The following is a 15014-nucleotide window of genomic DNA, read 5'->3' on the forward strand; positions in this document are numbered from 1 at the left end:
AAAAAAGGTTAAAGTCACTCAGATTGTAAAGAAAGTAAAACTATGTTTTCAAATATTACATAAATTTGTATATAGAAAACTTCAAGGAATCCACTAAAATATTGTCAGAATACCTGAGTTTTGCATCATTGTTGAATACAAAACAAACATGTACAAATTACAGAGAGTGACATCAGTCAAATTGGCAGAGTGAAGAACTACGAATTCCACTCTTCCATAAGAGAGAAAAAGAATGCACAAAAACTATGAGAATCAACTTCTTCCAAGCTCTGGCAACTGACAAATGACTTGTCATGACCTTGGAAATGCTTATTCAAAAAGGCTCATTATTCATAAGAATAGTAAAATTTGTGACATTTTAATTTATACAAGTTTCATCCTCTGTTCCCCATGTCAGCCATAACCACAAAAATAACAGCCTGCATTCCATGTACTAGTGCCCAGTACTGGAGGGAGCAAAAACAGACATCATTCATAAAGAATTGCAATTAATTACTTGTTCTGACTTGTCTGGTGACTCCTTGCAAGAGATGTTCAAAAAGTACATCTTTATTTCACTTAACTGGGAACTGGTCTAATGCTGATGCTGCTTCCCAGGAGTATTTGTCAAGCACATTTATAAGCTAGCATCTTAAGTTGCTGTTGCCTGAGGTGGCAGATAACAGTTGGGTAAAATAATACACTAATCAAAAACCTTGGGAGGAAAGGGTGTGAAGTGAGATATCCCCAAGAGCTTTGAAAAGATCAAACATATTCCTAGGAATCTACAAGACCACATACATGCTGACAGCTCTGCACACGTACAAGCAAAACCTGAGATGGCCCTATTCTTTCAACTTCTGCTGACCTTGAAGGATTGTATGCAATATATCCATGTAACAAAATTTAACTTCTATCCCTTAAATTTATACACATTTCAAGAAGAGCACAGTAAAGAAAGAGAGAATACAAAAACAATAGGGATAATTTTTTAAAAACATTGGTTTCTTGAAGACAAAGAAAACTGACAAACTTTGATCTAGAATAACTCAGAATAAAAGAAGACAGAAATTACTAAATTCAGAGAGTCAGGAAATTACTACAGACCTTACAGAAATCTATGGATTGTAAGAGAATATTGTGAACAACTGTATATCAACAATTTATTTGACATAGAAAAACAAATTACTAAAAGCACTCAAACTACCAACACAGAATCAAGAGAAAGTAGAAAATCTGAAGAGACCTATAGCAATTAAAACTATTGAGTCAGTAATCAAAAACTTCCCATCAAATAAAGCCCAGGACCAGATGCCTCCACTGGGTGAATTCTACCAAACAACTGAAGAATAAACACCAATTTTTCTCAAACTCTAAAAAGAATATAAAATGAGGAAATACTTTCTAAATCATTCCCTGAGGTCATCAATACCCTGGTTCCATAACAAGGAAAAGGTACCACACACACACACACAATCACAGATCAATAATCCTTATAAATATAGATAAAGTAATCCTCAAGAAAATACCAGCAAGCCAAATTCAACAGTATATTCGAAGTATTATTCAACATAGCTAAATGGGATTTATCCCAACAATGCAGTGGTGGATCAACATATGAAAAGTAATCGAATAATACACCATGTTAATAGAATCAAGAAGAAAACACACAAATAATTATTTATTTCCATTTAAATTTTTATTTTTTGACAAATAATTGTATGTGTTTATGGGGTAAAATGTGATGTTTTGATATATGTATATTTGTATACATATATACAAATATGTATATATTGTAAAATGATATCATTTTATATATATTTTAACTGCATCTGTAAAAAGGAGTGTATAATTATAAAATGATTATTTCAAGATAATGTATCCATCACCTCATATACTTACTATTATAGTGAGAATGTTTAACATTTTTTAGTAGTTTTGAGATACAGGATTTATTATTATTAACCCATGTTAATAATGAATAATAATGATAGTGATGTGCAATAGACATTGAATAAATGAAAACTTTTATTCTTTGGCAAACATTTCACCATTCCCCACTGGATTTTTAGTCTCTGGCAACAACTATTCTACCCTCTACTTCTATAAGTTTGACTTTTTTAAGATTCCACATGTAAGAGATAATGTAGTATTTGTCTCTCTATGCCTGGATTACTTCACTTAGCATTATATGTCCTTCATGTTCATCCATGTCATCACAAATGACAGAATTTTCTTCTTTTCTCAGGCTGAGTAGTATTCCATTATGGATATATACCACATAGTTTCTTCATCAATCATCCATTAATGGACACTTAGGTTGAGTCCGTATCTTGGCTATTGTAAATAATACTGTAATGAACATAAAAGTGCAGATACCGCTTTCACATACTGATTTTGATTATATATTGAAAACACACACACCCAAAAATGGGATTGCTGTTTATATGGTAGTTATTTTTAATTTTCTGAAGAACTTCCATATTGTTTTCTATAATGGCTACGCTAATTTACATTTTCACCCACAGTGTGCAAGGGTTCCCTTTTCTCTACATCCTTGCCAACACTTAACTATCTTTAACCTTTTTTGTAATAGTCATTATAACAAGTATGAGGTGATACCTGATAGTGGTTTTGTTTTTCCCTGATTATTAGCCATGTCAAGCATTTTTAATAAACCTATTTGCTACACAAATGATTACTTTAACTGATTCAAGGAAAAAACACTTGAAGAAATCCAATAAGGTTTTGTGATTTAAAAAACTCAACATACTAGGGATAGTACTGAGCTTCCTTAAACATGATAAAGGGAGTATATGAAAAATCCACTGTTAACCCGATACTCTATAATTACATTCAGTTACTGAAATGAACAGCTTTCGTCCTGGCTATGGAGCCATACAAATAAACAGAGATCCATGGTAAGTAAAATAAAATGAGAAAACTTGTATTCCACCTTACTTAGACACTCATTTTTACAGATGCAGTTAAGGTCTTAGGCTCCCAGTCAATAACTGGGCATTAATGCTGGCCCATTCCTGTAGATACCTCTAAAAGGTCATTTCAGCTTGAGAACTCCTCATTGGCCCAGAAAAACCTTTCTTATACATGTATCACAGGATGAAACTCTTCCTTCCCCTTTTTCACAGAAGTCATACCTGCTTAGGCATCTGAAACTTCCTTGCCTATACTTGATCATGTCCCCCAATAGATCTCCTACAAATCTAAAGATTTCTTGGTGTCTGCTTTTCAGAGGACCTAACTAATATACTCTGTGTGCTCCAATTACACAGTGTGCATGCTTTTATTGTGCTTATCATACTATATGCTAAAAATAATATCTTGACCCTCTCTCCCAGTAGTCTGCAATCATGATTAAAGCAGCTGCAACATTTATCTTTGTAATATTCAGAACCCACAATACTGCTTATAATTATAGTGTACTATTTATCTTTTACCCATATTCATATACCTGAAGGGTATGATAATTAGATAATAGTGACCTGTTAGCTGTGGGTGATAGGAAAGTGCAGGGCAGAGTGGGATGCTGCAGATGGGTTACAGGTGTATGGCGATATCAACCAGGTTAGCTGATTGACATCTACAGCAACTGGATGTACTAGGATGGTTCAGTACCCTGAGCTGCCTTTTCTGTGTATCCCAGTGGGCTTTACAGACATTATTTTTCTAGGAAGAACATGATATGAGATGGTTTGGGAAATATTGATATAGAGCACAGCAGAATCTCTATGCAAGAGGGCATTTCTGTAATTTGCAAAAAGTAAACTGCAGTGGATTTTAATGTGTCTATTCCCTCCCCAAATGTAAATTACTAGCTTTGCACATTGTAGAAGTTCATTAACCGTTTAATGAATATGAGTTTTACTGTGCACAAAAAATAACGTTAAAATTGCAGTACATAGATGTGGGCAAACAGTGAGCTTAATAAGCATTTGCTAAACTCAAAATTGAAAAGTGAATGTAGAAAATATTAGGATAAAATTAGCATTCCACTTTCAGAAGAACTTTATGACTTGATGTTATGAAGTTATCATCAAATAATTGGCTCTGCCTTTACACAGCTTTTCTGCTAAAGAAGGTTATTTTCACAAAGATTAAAGTTCTGAATAAAGTCTTAATGAAAACCAAAAAAAAAAGCCTGAAAAAAATTAATTTGAATGAATAATCCATAATAATGAATTCAAAAACAGGATTCTTGGATGAAAATATGACTTTAGAAATTATGAAGCTGCTTAGTTAATTTCCTACATATTGACTGTGATTTCTAGATAGACTCACGAAGCCCTGAAATTTGAAGAGGTCTTAGAGATTATCTAGTACTCCCTTCTCATTTTACAAAGTTCTTTCTTTATGGGGCTCTGAGAGGGAAGGTGATCGGGCAAGATCGCCTATGAAATAGTGACTGAGACAGGAATAAAATACAAATTTTCTGTATCTTAGTCTAATGTTTGAATCTGTTTTCTCAGCATTACTATTCTAGAAAACATTAATATTAATATTTTACGACACTGATAAAATGTCTTACACAACAGGTGTATGAGTTTCACAAAACAAAATTTCCATTTCAGTGGAAAAAGACAGCGATTGAATTAAACAGAGGAGTACTGTTGGAGGAACCAAAAACTGATGAAAGAGGAAAATAATATTTTAGCTAAATTCCTCACATTTTGATATACGGGCTATATACTAGTATTTTTCATACCTCAGACATACAGGCAGTTCTATATTACCTGAATTTTTATGAAGGTATACGTTACATAGTTTTGCTTGTGCATTTTTGTGAGTTTTCCCAAATAGATATAATTATACATTGTGTAACTATGACAACACTCAGAACATCCCCCCTATTCTCCCTGTAAACATCTTCCCACAGCCCCATGCCCCGGAGGCCACTGATCTTTTTACTCTCCCCTATAGTTTTATCTTGCTAAAAGTGTCTCCTTTAGAGTCTGGTTTCTTTGACTTGATAATGCCATTCAGAACCATTCATATTCGTTTAAGTAATAGTTCATTCATTTTCATGGCCAAGTAGATTCAAATGTTATCTATATGTCAAATTTTGTTTATCAATTTCCCAAGTTAGAAATTAGAAATACTTATTTTATTTCCAGTTTTGTTTTGTTTTGTTTTGTTTTGTTTGTTTTGTTTTGTTTTGTTTGGCTTGTTTGTTTGTGAGACAGGTACTTGCTCTGTCAGCCAGGCTGGAGTGCTATGGCATGAACATGGCTCACTGCTGCCTCTACCTCCTGGGTTCAAGCAATCCTCCCGCTTCTGCCTCCTGAGTAGCTGGGACCACAGGTGTGTGTCACCATGCCCAGCAAATTTATTTTATCTTATTTTTTATAGAGATGAGATCTTACCAGGCTCACCATGTTGCCCAGGCTGGTCTTGAACTCCTGGGCTCAAGCGATTCTCCCTCCTCAGCCTCCCATAGTGCTGAGATTAAAGGTGTGAGCTACCGTGCCTGGCCTATTTCAAGTTTTTGATTGTTAAAAATAAAGTCATGAACATTTGTGCAAGTCTTTGAATTACATATGTTTTTATTTTCCTTAGGTAAATACCCAGGACTGTGTCTTAGTCCATTTTCTGCTGCTGTAATGCAACCCCTGAGACTGGGTAATTTATAAAGAACTGAATTTATTTGGCTTACAGTTTTGAAGGCTGGGAAGTCTAAGAGTATGGCACCAGCATCTAATGAGGGTCTTATTGCTGTACCCTCACATGGAGGAGGACATCACATTGCAAGAGAGGAAAAGCATGCATGTCAGTCAGGTCTCCTTTCCTCATCTTATAAGGTCACTGGTCCTCTCATTGAAGCCCCACCTTGATGACCTTATCTAATTCTAATTACCTCCCAGAGGCCTCACTTTCAATCAATATTTGAATGTGGGGATTACATTTTCAACACATGAAATTTGAGGAAAAAATTGAAACTATAGCATTCCACCCAACCCCACTTGAGCACCAACTCAAAATTTCAAAGTCCAGAGTCTCATCTAAGTCAGATATGGGTGACAATCAAGGCATGATTCCTCTCAAGGTAAATTTCTCTCCAGCTGTGACCTGTGTAATTAAATAAGTTATCTACTTTCAAAATGCGATGGTGGGGCAGGAATAGGATAGAGATTCCCATTTCAAAAAAAAGGAAAAGAGGCAAGGAAAAGGGGAACTTGTCACAAGTAAGTCCAAAATTCAACAGGGAAAACAACATTAAGTCTTAAAGCTGAGTATTTTCTTCCTTTGGCTCCATTCTGGAACACTAGAGTAGAGGGTGAACCCCCAAGGCCTTGGGCAAACTCATCCCCTGGATCACAGTTTTCAAAGCTAGGAGGTCCAAGAGCATGGCTCCAGCATCTGGTGAGCAAGTATCCTGCATCATAACATGGCAGAAGGAGGCATCACATGGCAAGAGAGCAAGAGTGTAAGAGTCAGCTCAGGTTCCTCATGTGAGATAAAATTGACGAGGTGGGGTCAATGAAACTCTAAACTCTGATGAGTTTTGTTACTGGAAGAGGTCTCCCAACCACCAGTGGGATCTGCCTCTCCTCCTCCAGCAGAAGTAGCCTACCCACTATAATTGGAGTAGCTATACTCAGCAAGGGGCAGAATCTCTACATTGACTCTCTAACCAGTGAATTACAGGTCTTTATGGCAGAAAAGGCCAAGTAGAAGTCATTAGAAATTACTCTACCTAGAAAAGCAATAAAACAAACGTAATACCGTATTCCTGGAGGGTTTAAAGAAATTAGTGGCACCATTAAAAATTTGAGGAACACAGGGTAATAGTTTCCACCATATCCTCACTCATCTTGCTTATTTGACATTTGCATAAGACAGATGGATCTTGAAGAATGATGATAAACTATTGTAGGCTTAATGAGGAGGTGACTCAATTTGTAGCTGTTATAACAAAGGTGGTTCCTTTGCTTGAGCAAATTAACACATTCCCTGGTACCAGAGATTCAGTGACTCATCTGGCAAATGATATTGTTTTTTCTTCATACCTATTAATAAAGCCCACCAAAAGCAATTTGTTTTCAGTTGGCCAGACCAGCAATAGATCTTCACTGTCCTATCTCAGGATATATCAACTCTCTATCTCTATGTCATAATTTAGTTCTCAAAAATCTTGATTGCTTTTGCCTTCTACAGGAAAACTCACTTGCCAATTACACTGACGCCATTATGTTGATTGGACCTAGTGAGCAAGATATAACAACTACTCTGGACTTATGGTCAGGTATTTTCAAGGCTGAGGGTCAACAAACTATCCAACAAAAAATCAGGGGCATTGTTACCCAAGTGAAATTTCTAGGAGGCCAATGGCATGGACCATAGTGAGACAACTCTCTTAAGATGGAGAATACATAATTGTATTGGACTTGGCTCCTCCTACAACAAAAACAATGGCACAACACCTAGTGGGCCTCTATGGATTTTGTAGGCAACATATTTCTCATTTGGGTGTGTTATTCCAGCCCATGTACAGACTGACCCCGATGGTGCTGATTTTGAATAGGATCCAGAAAAGGAGAAGGCTCTGCAAAACATCCAGACTGTTGCGCAATCTGCTCTGCCATATGGGTTATATGATTCAGCAGGTCCAATGGTGCTTGAAGTGTCAGTGTCAAATAGGGTTGCTCTTTGGAGGCTGTAGCAGGCCCCTATATTTGAATCACAGCACAGGCCCTTAGGATTTTGGAGCAAAGTCTTACTATTCTGTAATAATAATTACTCCTTTAATTGTTTAAAGAAACAGATCTTGGCCTGCTACTGCATCTTAGTAGAGACTGAATGCTAAACCTTGGGCCAAAAAGTTACCGTGTGACCTGGGCTTCCCATGATAAACTGAGTATTCTGACACATCAATCAAAACAATCAGGTATACATAGCAAAACTCCATCATGAAATGGAAGTATTATATATATGATCAGACCTTAGCAAGCCCTAAAGATACAAGTAAGTTACACGAAGAAATGGCCCAACTCCTGGTCCCATGGTCCCCACTCCTGCTACCCTGTCCTCTCTCTCCCAGCCTGTACCTACGGCCTCATGAAGAGTGTTCTCAATTCTCAATGTTTAGCTACCACTTACCAGTGAGAACATGTGATATTTGGTTTTCTGTTTCTGTGTTAATTCACTTAGGATAATGGCCTCTAACTGCATCCATATTGCTGCAAAGGAAATGATTTCATTCTCTCTTTGGTTATGTAGTATTTTGTGGTGTATTTGTACTTTTTTTTTTCTTTTTGAGACAGGATCTCACTCCGTCACCCACCCTGGAGTGCAGTGCAGTGGTATGATCTCGGCTCACCACAGCCTCTGCCCCTGGGCTTAAGTGATCCTCCCACCTCAGCCTCCTGTAGCTGGAATTACAGGTACACACCACCATGCCTGGCTATTTTTTTTTTTTTTGAGACAGAGAAAGAAGAGACTTAGGCATGGTTTTACATACAGTGCTGTATGACATGCAGGCACCATCCTAAAGTGGACAGCTGTAGCATTTCAGCCTCTTTCTGGGATATTTCCGAAGGACAGCAGTGAAGAAAGATCTTTCCAGTGGATAGAATCTCGAGAAGTGTAACTGGTTGTTTACTTTGTTTGGAATGAAAATGGCCAGATGTGTGATTATTACCAATTCACAGACTGTGGCCAAGGAACATGATTGAAAAATTGGAAAAAAAGAAAATGAGGAAAGAGGTGTATGAAAAGATCTCTCTGAATGGGCAAAATTATCTTGAAGATCTTTGTCTTCCATATGAATTCTCACAAAAGGGTGATCTCAGAAGATTTTAATAATCAGGTGGAAAGGATGACTTGTTTTGTGGCTAGCACTCAGCCTCTTTCTGCAGTCACTGCTGTCATTGCCCAAGGGGTTCACGAACACGATGACCATAGTGGCAGGGATGAAGCTTATGCATGAGCTCAGCAACATGGACTTTCACTCACTGAGGCTGACCTGGCTATGGCAACTGCTGAGTGCTCAATCTGCCAGTATGACAGACCAATGCTGAATCCATGATATGACATTTATTTCTGGGATGATAAGCCAGCTACCTAGTCACAAGTTGATTATATTGGACTACTTCCATAATGAAAGGAACAACATTTTGTTCTTTTAAAAAAATTTAATTTTTATGTGTATAAATTTAAGGGGTACAAATGAAACACTGTTACCTGGATATATTGTGTAGTGGTGAAGTGTGGGCTTTTAGTGTATTCCTTAGTCAAATAATATTTATTGTACCCATTTAGTAATTTCTCATCATCCAACCCCATATGACTGCTTCATCTTTCTGAGTCTCTAATGTCTATCATTCCACATTCTGTGTCTACACATACATACTATTTAGTTCCTATCAGTGAAGACATGTGGCATTTGTCTTTGTTTCTGAATAGCTTTACTTCAGATAACGGCTTCCAGTTTTTTCCATGTTATACCAAAAGATAGTTTTTATGTTTAATTGCCAAATTGTAATTCATTATTTATATTTAGATAATATATATTATAAATACGTTATATTATTTAAGTTGATGCAGGGTGAACTTATGATGATTAAGTTTATGTCAACTTGACTGGGATAGTGAATCCTTAAACATTATTTCTGGATATGCCTGTGAAAGTATTTCATGATAAAATGAGCATTTAAACACCCTCCCCAGTATGGATGGGCATTATTCAACCTGTTGAAGTCCTAAAAGGTGGAAGAAGAAGAAATTAATTTTCTCTGCTTGATTGCTTGAATTGAAATATCAGCGTTCTCCTGCCCTCAAACGGGACTTACATCACAAGCTCTCTGATTTTCATAGCTGCATGTCCAGCTTCCCTAGATCTCCAGCTTGCAGATGGCAAATAGTGAGATTTTTCAGCCTCCATAATGGCATGAGCCAATTTCTTATAATAAATTGTCTATCTATCTAGATGGATAGACAGAAATATCCTATTTCTTCTGTGTCTCTGAAAAACTGTGACTAATATACCATATATTCATGAATTTATTATGGAATTTGATTCCATTCTAGTGACCTGTTTTTTTAAATAAGATGTATTTTTAATAACTCTCTTGATTACTATAGCTATATAATAAGTCTTGAAATCACATAGTATATTTCTTCTTTGTTCTTTCTCAAAGTTATTTGGCTATTCTATATTCTTTCTATTTTCATGCAATTTTAAAAAGTCATTTTCATACCTAAAATATGCCTGCCAGGTTTTTGATTGGGAAGATATTTAAAGGAAATGGACATTTAAAAAATGTTGACCATTCTAGTCAATGAACATGATGTAACTCATTTTTATTTAGATATTTCTTATATTTCTTATTTTTTTTTGACACGGGGTCCCCCAATGTTGCCCAGGCTGAAGTGAAGTGGTTACTCACAGGTGTAATAATTATGCACTATAGTCTCGACATCTTGGTCTCAAGCAGATCCTCTTGCCTCAGCCTCCCAAGTAGTTGGGACTGCAAACATGTGACACTGTGCCTGGCTAGATATTTCCTAAGTTCTATTAGTAATTTATTGAAATTTTCAACTTAAATTTTGCACATATATTTTGTCAGATCTTTTTCTTATTGTTTATTTTTGATGCTGCTATAAATGGTGTTATTATTATAATTTTAATTTCCAATGCCTTTTTGCTGATATCTAGAAATGGAAGTTAACGTTTTCTGTTAAAATTTTATTCTGAAAACTCAGTAAACCTACTTATTAGTCCTGGAAACGTTTTTGAAGATTCTTTGGAACTTGCTTTTGACAATCATGTCATCTGCAGACAGAAACAGGGTTATTTCTTCTTTCCCAAACAGAATGCCTTTGTATTCATTTATTTTATTTTTGCCTGAATACACTAGCTAAAATTTTCTGTAGCAATGTTGAATAGAAGTAGTGAGGACAGACTTGTCTTTTTCTAAATCTTAGCGGGATCACCTTCTGTTTCTTGTCGATAAGTCAGGTTATCATTAAGTATAAACGATGTTACCGATGCTCTTTTTTTTCTTCCTCATACAGTTTCCCTCAAAATTCCCACTCTCTCTTTGCCTAACAGGAATCCCTTCCTCAGCCTACACCTCTTCTTACGAAGCCACTCTTCCCATATGCCCTCATCTTCTTCCAGCAAACCAATGCTTTTCTGGGACCACTGTTTTTCTAGCAGGTACAGAAGATAATCAGGAAGGTAAAAATAGCCCTTTAGGGGATTCTAGAGAAAACAGTTCTCTAATATGTACCATTTTTTCAAGAAAGTCAACATTTCAAGAGATACAATACTATTTGGCCATTAACAAAGACTAAATGAGAAACCAAATCAAAATCAGCTAGCTCAGGACCAAGAGACCCTGGAGAACTCCAGTACTTCAAATGGAGTCAGTAAGTATAGAGGGAGAGAGGGAGACCTCAGAATATGCACTATTTCCAGAAACCTAAAATGATCAACAATGTAGAGATTGAATAATATGACAACAAAACGCATAAATGGTAGCAATTACAATTAAAATCAACAAGTTGTTAAAAGACCCTCGTTTTAGGGAATATATACGTTTCTTTGTGAGTTCTCTCTCCGATGGTGAGAAAGAAGGGCAATAAGGGAATAGGCAGGAATATGAGAAGGGAGGGAAGTAGAGTCCTGCAGGTTGGGGACCAAACCAGTAAGTCCACAATGAGTTGGACATGAGGGATTAGTACTGGGTGAGGACTAAGTGCTGAAGACAAATTTTCTCCTAAATATCAATATGCAGGCAAGAATGTTGTGTTTCTGCCTGTGTTTGGGGTGAGGGGTGACATCAATGTCTAACTTGGCAGAACTTAGATGGGAAGTGCTAATTTGAAACATATATATATATACACACACACACACATTTGTATATATGTGTATATATACACATATACAAATATATGTGGTTCAAATTAGCATATTTATGTGCTAATCTTAGTCATCATTTGTACAAGGAATTTCATTTGAATAACTCTATTAGACTGCTGGGCCAAGATACAAGCTGATCCAGCTACCTCTACTCCTTTCTAAAGTAGTTTCTTGATGGCGTGGACGTGTTGGTGTGTTAGAGCTTGCTTCGAGCGCACTTCCACTCTACCATCTCTGTAGTAATGTGTGACACAAATACCCTGCTATGAAACATTATCTTATTAAAATAATGAAAGCACAGTGAATGTAGGCAAAGAACAATTTAATCTTTCTCAGTTCTGTCATTTTTGGTAACCAAATATTTTGATTTTATGTCTAAATTGGAAAGAAAGTATGAACTGAAAGGTATAAAATTTTTGAAGGAGAGTGCAAATTTTATTGTATTTGAATGTAGAATATTCTATTGAATTTGAAAAAGCTTTAAAAGTGCACTTACTATTCTTTATTTTAAATCCAGAACTTAAAATAGTACATTTGTTTTATGATTTAGTAGTTGTCTAAATTGTATTGCTTATACACTGTTTACTTTCCTCAAAAATTTATTTTTACCTTCATAGTTATACATAAAATATTCAATAAAAGATTTACAATGTTTTTTCTGATTATTTCTTTAAATTCCTATTACTAATTTTTTATATTGAAGAGGGTGTGTTTTATTTTTTTATTTTTTTATATTATACTTTAAGTTCTAGGGTACATGTGCATAACGTGCAGGTTTGTTACATATGTATACTTGTGCAATGTTGGTGTGCTGCACCCATCAACTCGTCAGCACCCATCAATTCATCATTTATATCAGGTATAACTCCCCAATGCAATCCCTCCCCCCTCCCCCCTCCCCATGATAAGCCCAGTGTGTGATGTTCCCCTTCACTTTCCAGAGGTCAAATACACTTATTATGCCACTGGAGGGGGATATTTTATTGCCTAAAATCCTTCATAATTTGGTACAAGACACTGGTGTTTTTCTTCTTTGTTTTCCCTCATTTGTTTCTCTCCATTTTAAATAGCATTACTGAGGTAGAACTGAACTATGAGAAGCTACACACCTTGACATTTTTTACACTTGATTAGTTTTGATATATGTGTGTACCCATTAGGAAATATTTTCATTACTCTTAAAAGTTTCCTTTTTCTCTTTACAATCACCCTCTCACGCCTCCCTATGCTCATCCTTAAGTAACTGCTGATGTTTCCTGTCAGTATAGTTTGCGTTTTCTTTATGTTAAATGACTGACATCATCCTGTGTATACTCTTTCATCTCTGTAGTCTGTTATGTCTGACTTCCTTCAATCGGCATGATCATTTTGATATGTATTCACACTGTTGCATATATCAGTATTTCATTCCTTTTTATTGGTTAGTAGTAGTACTACATTAAGCAGATATGCCAAATTTGTTTATTCATTTTCCTGCTGATTAGCACACGACTTATTTCCATTTTTTGGCTACTACAAATAAAGCTGTTTTTTAAAAAAATCATACAAGTCTTTGAGTGGATATATGCATTCACATATATTGGATAAATACCAACAGTGTAATATCTAGACTATAAGGTAGATTTATGTTTCACTTTACTAGAAAATACCGAACTGTTTTCCAAAGTCATCGTATTGTTTTAATTTTCTACCAGCAGTGTGTGAAGGTTTCAGTTCCACCAAATCTTCACCATACTTGATATGGTCAATTTTTTAATGTTAGGCATTCTCACAAATTTATTGCAGTTTCACATTATGATTTAAATTGATATTTCCATAATGACTAGTAATGTTAAACATCTTTAGCCGATGGGCTTATAAGCCATCCCTTTATCTCCTTGTTGGTGTGCCTGTTCGATTCGTTACTTCCCTTTATAAATTTAGTTGTTGTCTTTCATATATTTTGACAGACTTAACCCTAAGTATTCTGTACGACACATCATGTTATTGTAAATGGTACTTTTTAATCACCAATGTTTGATTGAACTTGTATATGAAAACATAATTTTTTGTGTATAGATTTTGTATTCTATAAGTTTGTTCATCTCATTTGTACTAGTAATATTTTTGTGGATTTCATCAGATTTTCTACATAGGTGATCATGGAGTCTGCACCTAAATGCAATTCGGTTTACTATTTTCCAAACCGGATATCTTTTACATATTTTTCTAGTCTGATTTAATGGTCAGAGCTTTACTACAATGTTGAATACAAGTGTCAAGAGTCGACATTCTTGTCATGTTTTCAATCATATGGAGGAAGCTTTCAGTCTTTTACAATTAAGCAAAATCTCATAATTGTGGGAGATTTTTAAATTGTATTTTTATAATTGCCATTTACCTGGATGAAGAAGTTCCCTTCTATTCCTAATTTACAGAGAGCTTTTATAAGAAACAGATGTTAACATATTTTAATGCTTTTTTCTACATCTATTAAGATGATCATATGTCTTTTCTTTTTTAATACAGGGGATTACATTGATTGATTTTTAAATGTTTAACCAACTGCATTTAGTAGACAAACCCCACAAAGTCATGTTATATTTCTCTCTCTATATATATATACACACACACACATATACACACACACATATATATATATATTCAGATTTATTTCCCACTGTCTTCTTAATGCCATAAGAATGTTAATAAGGGATATCTCTTTTCATTCATTGTCATTTATTTTTCTGTTTTTGTATCAGGTAATTCTGGACTTACAGAATGAGTAGGGGTGTGTTCCCTCTTAATGAGTTTATGTAAAACTATATCTTATTTCTTACCTATTTGACATATTTATCCATTGACATTTCTTGGCCTGATTTAATTTCAGTCTTTTCTAGGCACTGTGTCTCTGGCCTCTGAGTTGGGGCCTTCTCAGCTGTGCTGAGCTTGTAAAAGCCTCCTAATGGTTTCAAGCAGGATGAGATCCTGCTTCTCCTCAGGACTAGAGAGTTTGTGCTTTCTGTTCTCTTGCCCAACAATGAGCTTTTCACACTTCACCAGCAGTTTAAGATTTTTATTTTTCACAGGACATAGGTAAAAAAGAAAAAAAGGGCCCCTATAGGAATATGTACCTTTTCCTAAGTTGTTGCTTTTCCCCAGTCCAAGGCCTCTA

This window comes from Colobus angolensis, unplaced genomic scaffold, assembly GCF_000951035.1.
Source record: "Colobus angolensis palliatus isolate OR3802 unplaced genomic scaffold, Cang.pa_1.0 Scaffold485, whole genome shotgun sequence".
Classification (NCBI taxonomy): Eukaryota; Metazoa; Chordata; class Mammalia; order Primates; family Cercopithecidae; genus Colobus; species Colobus angolensis.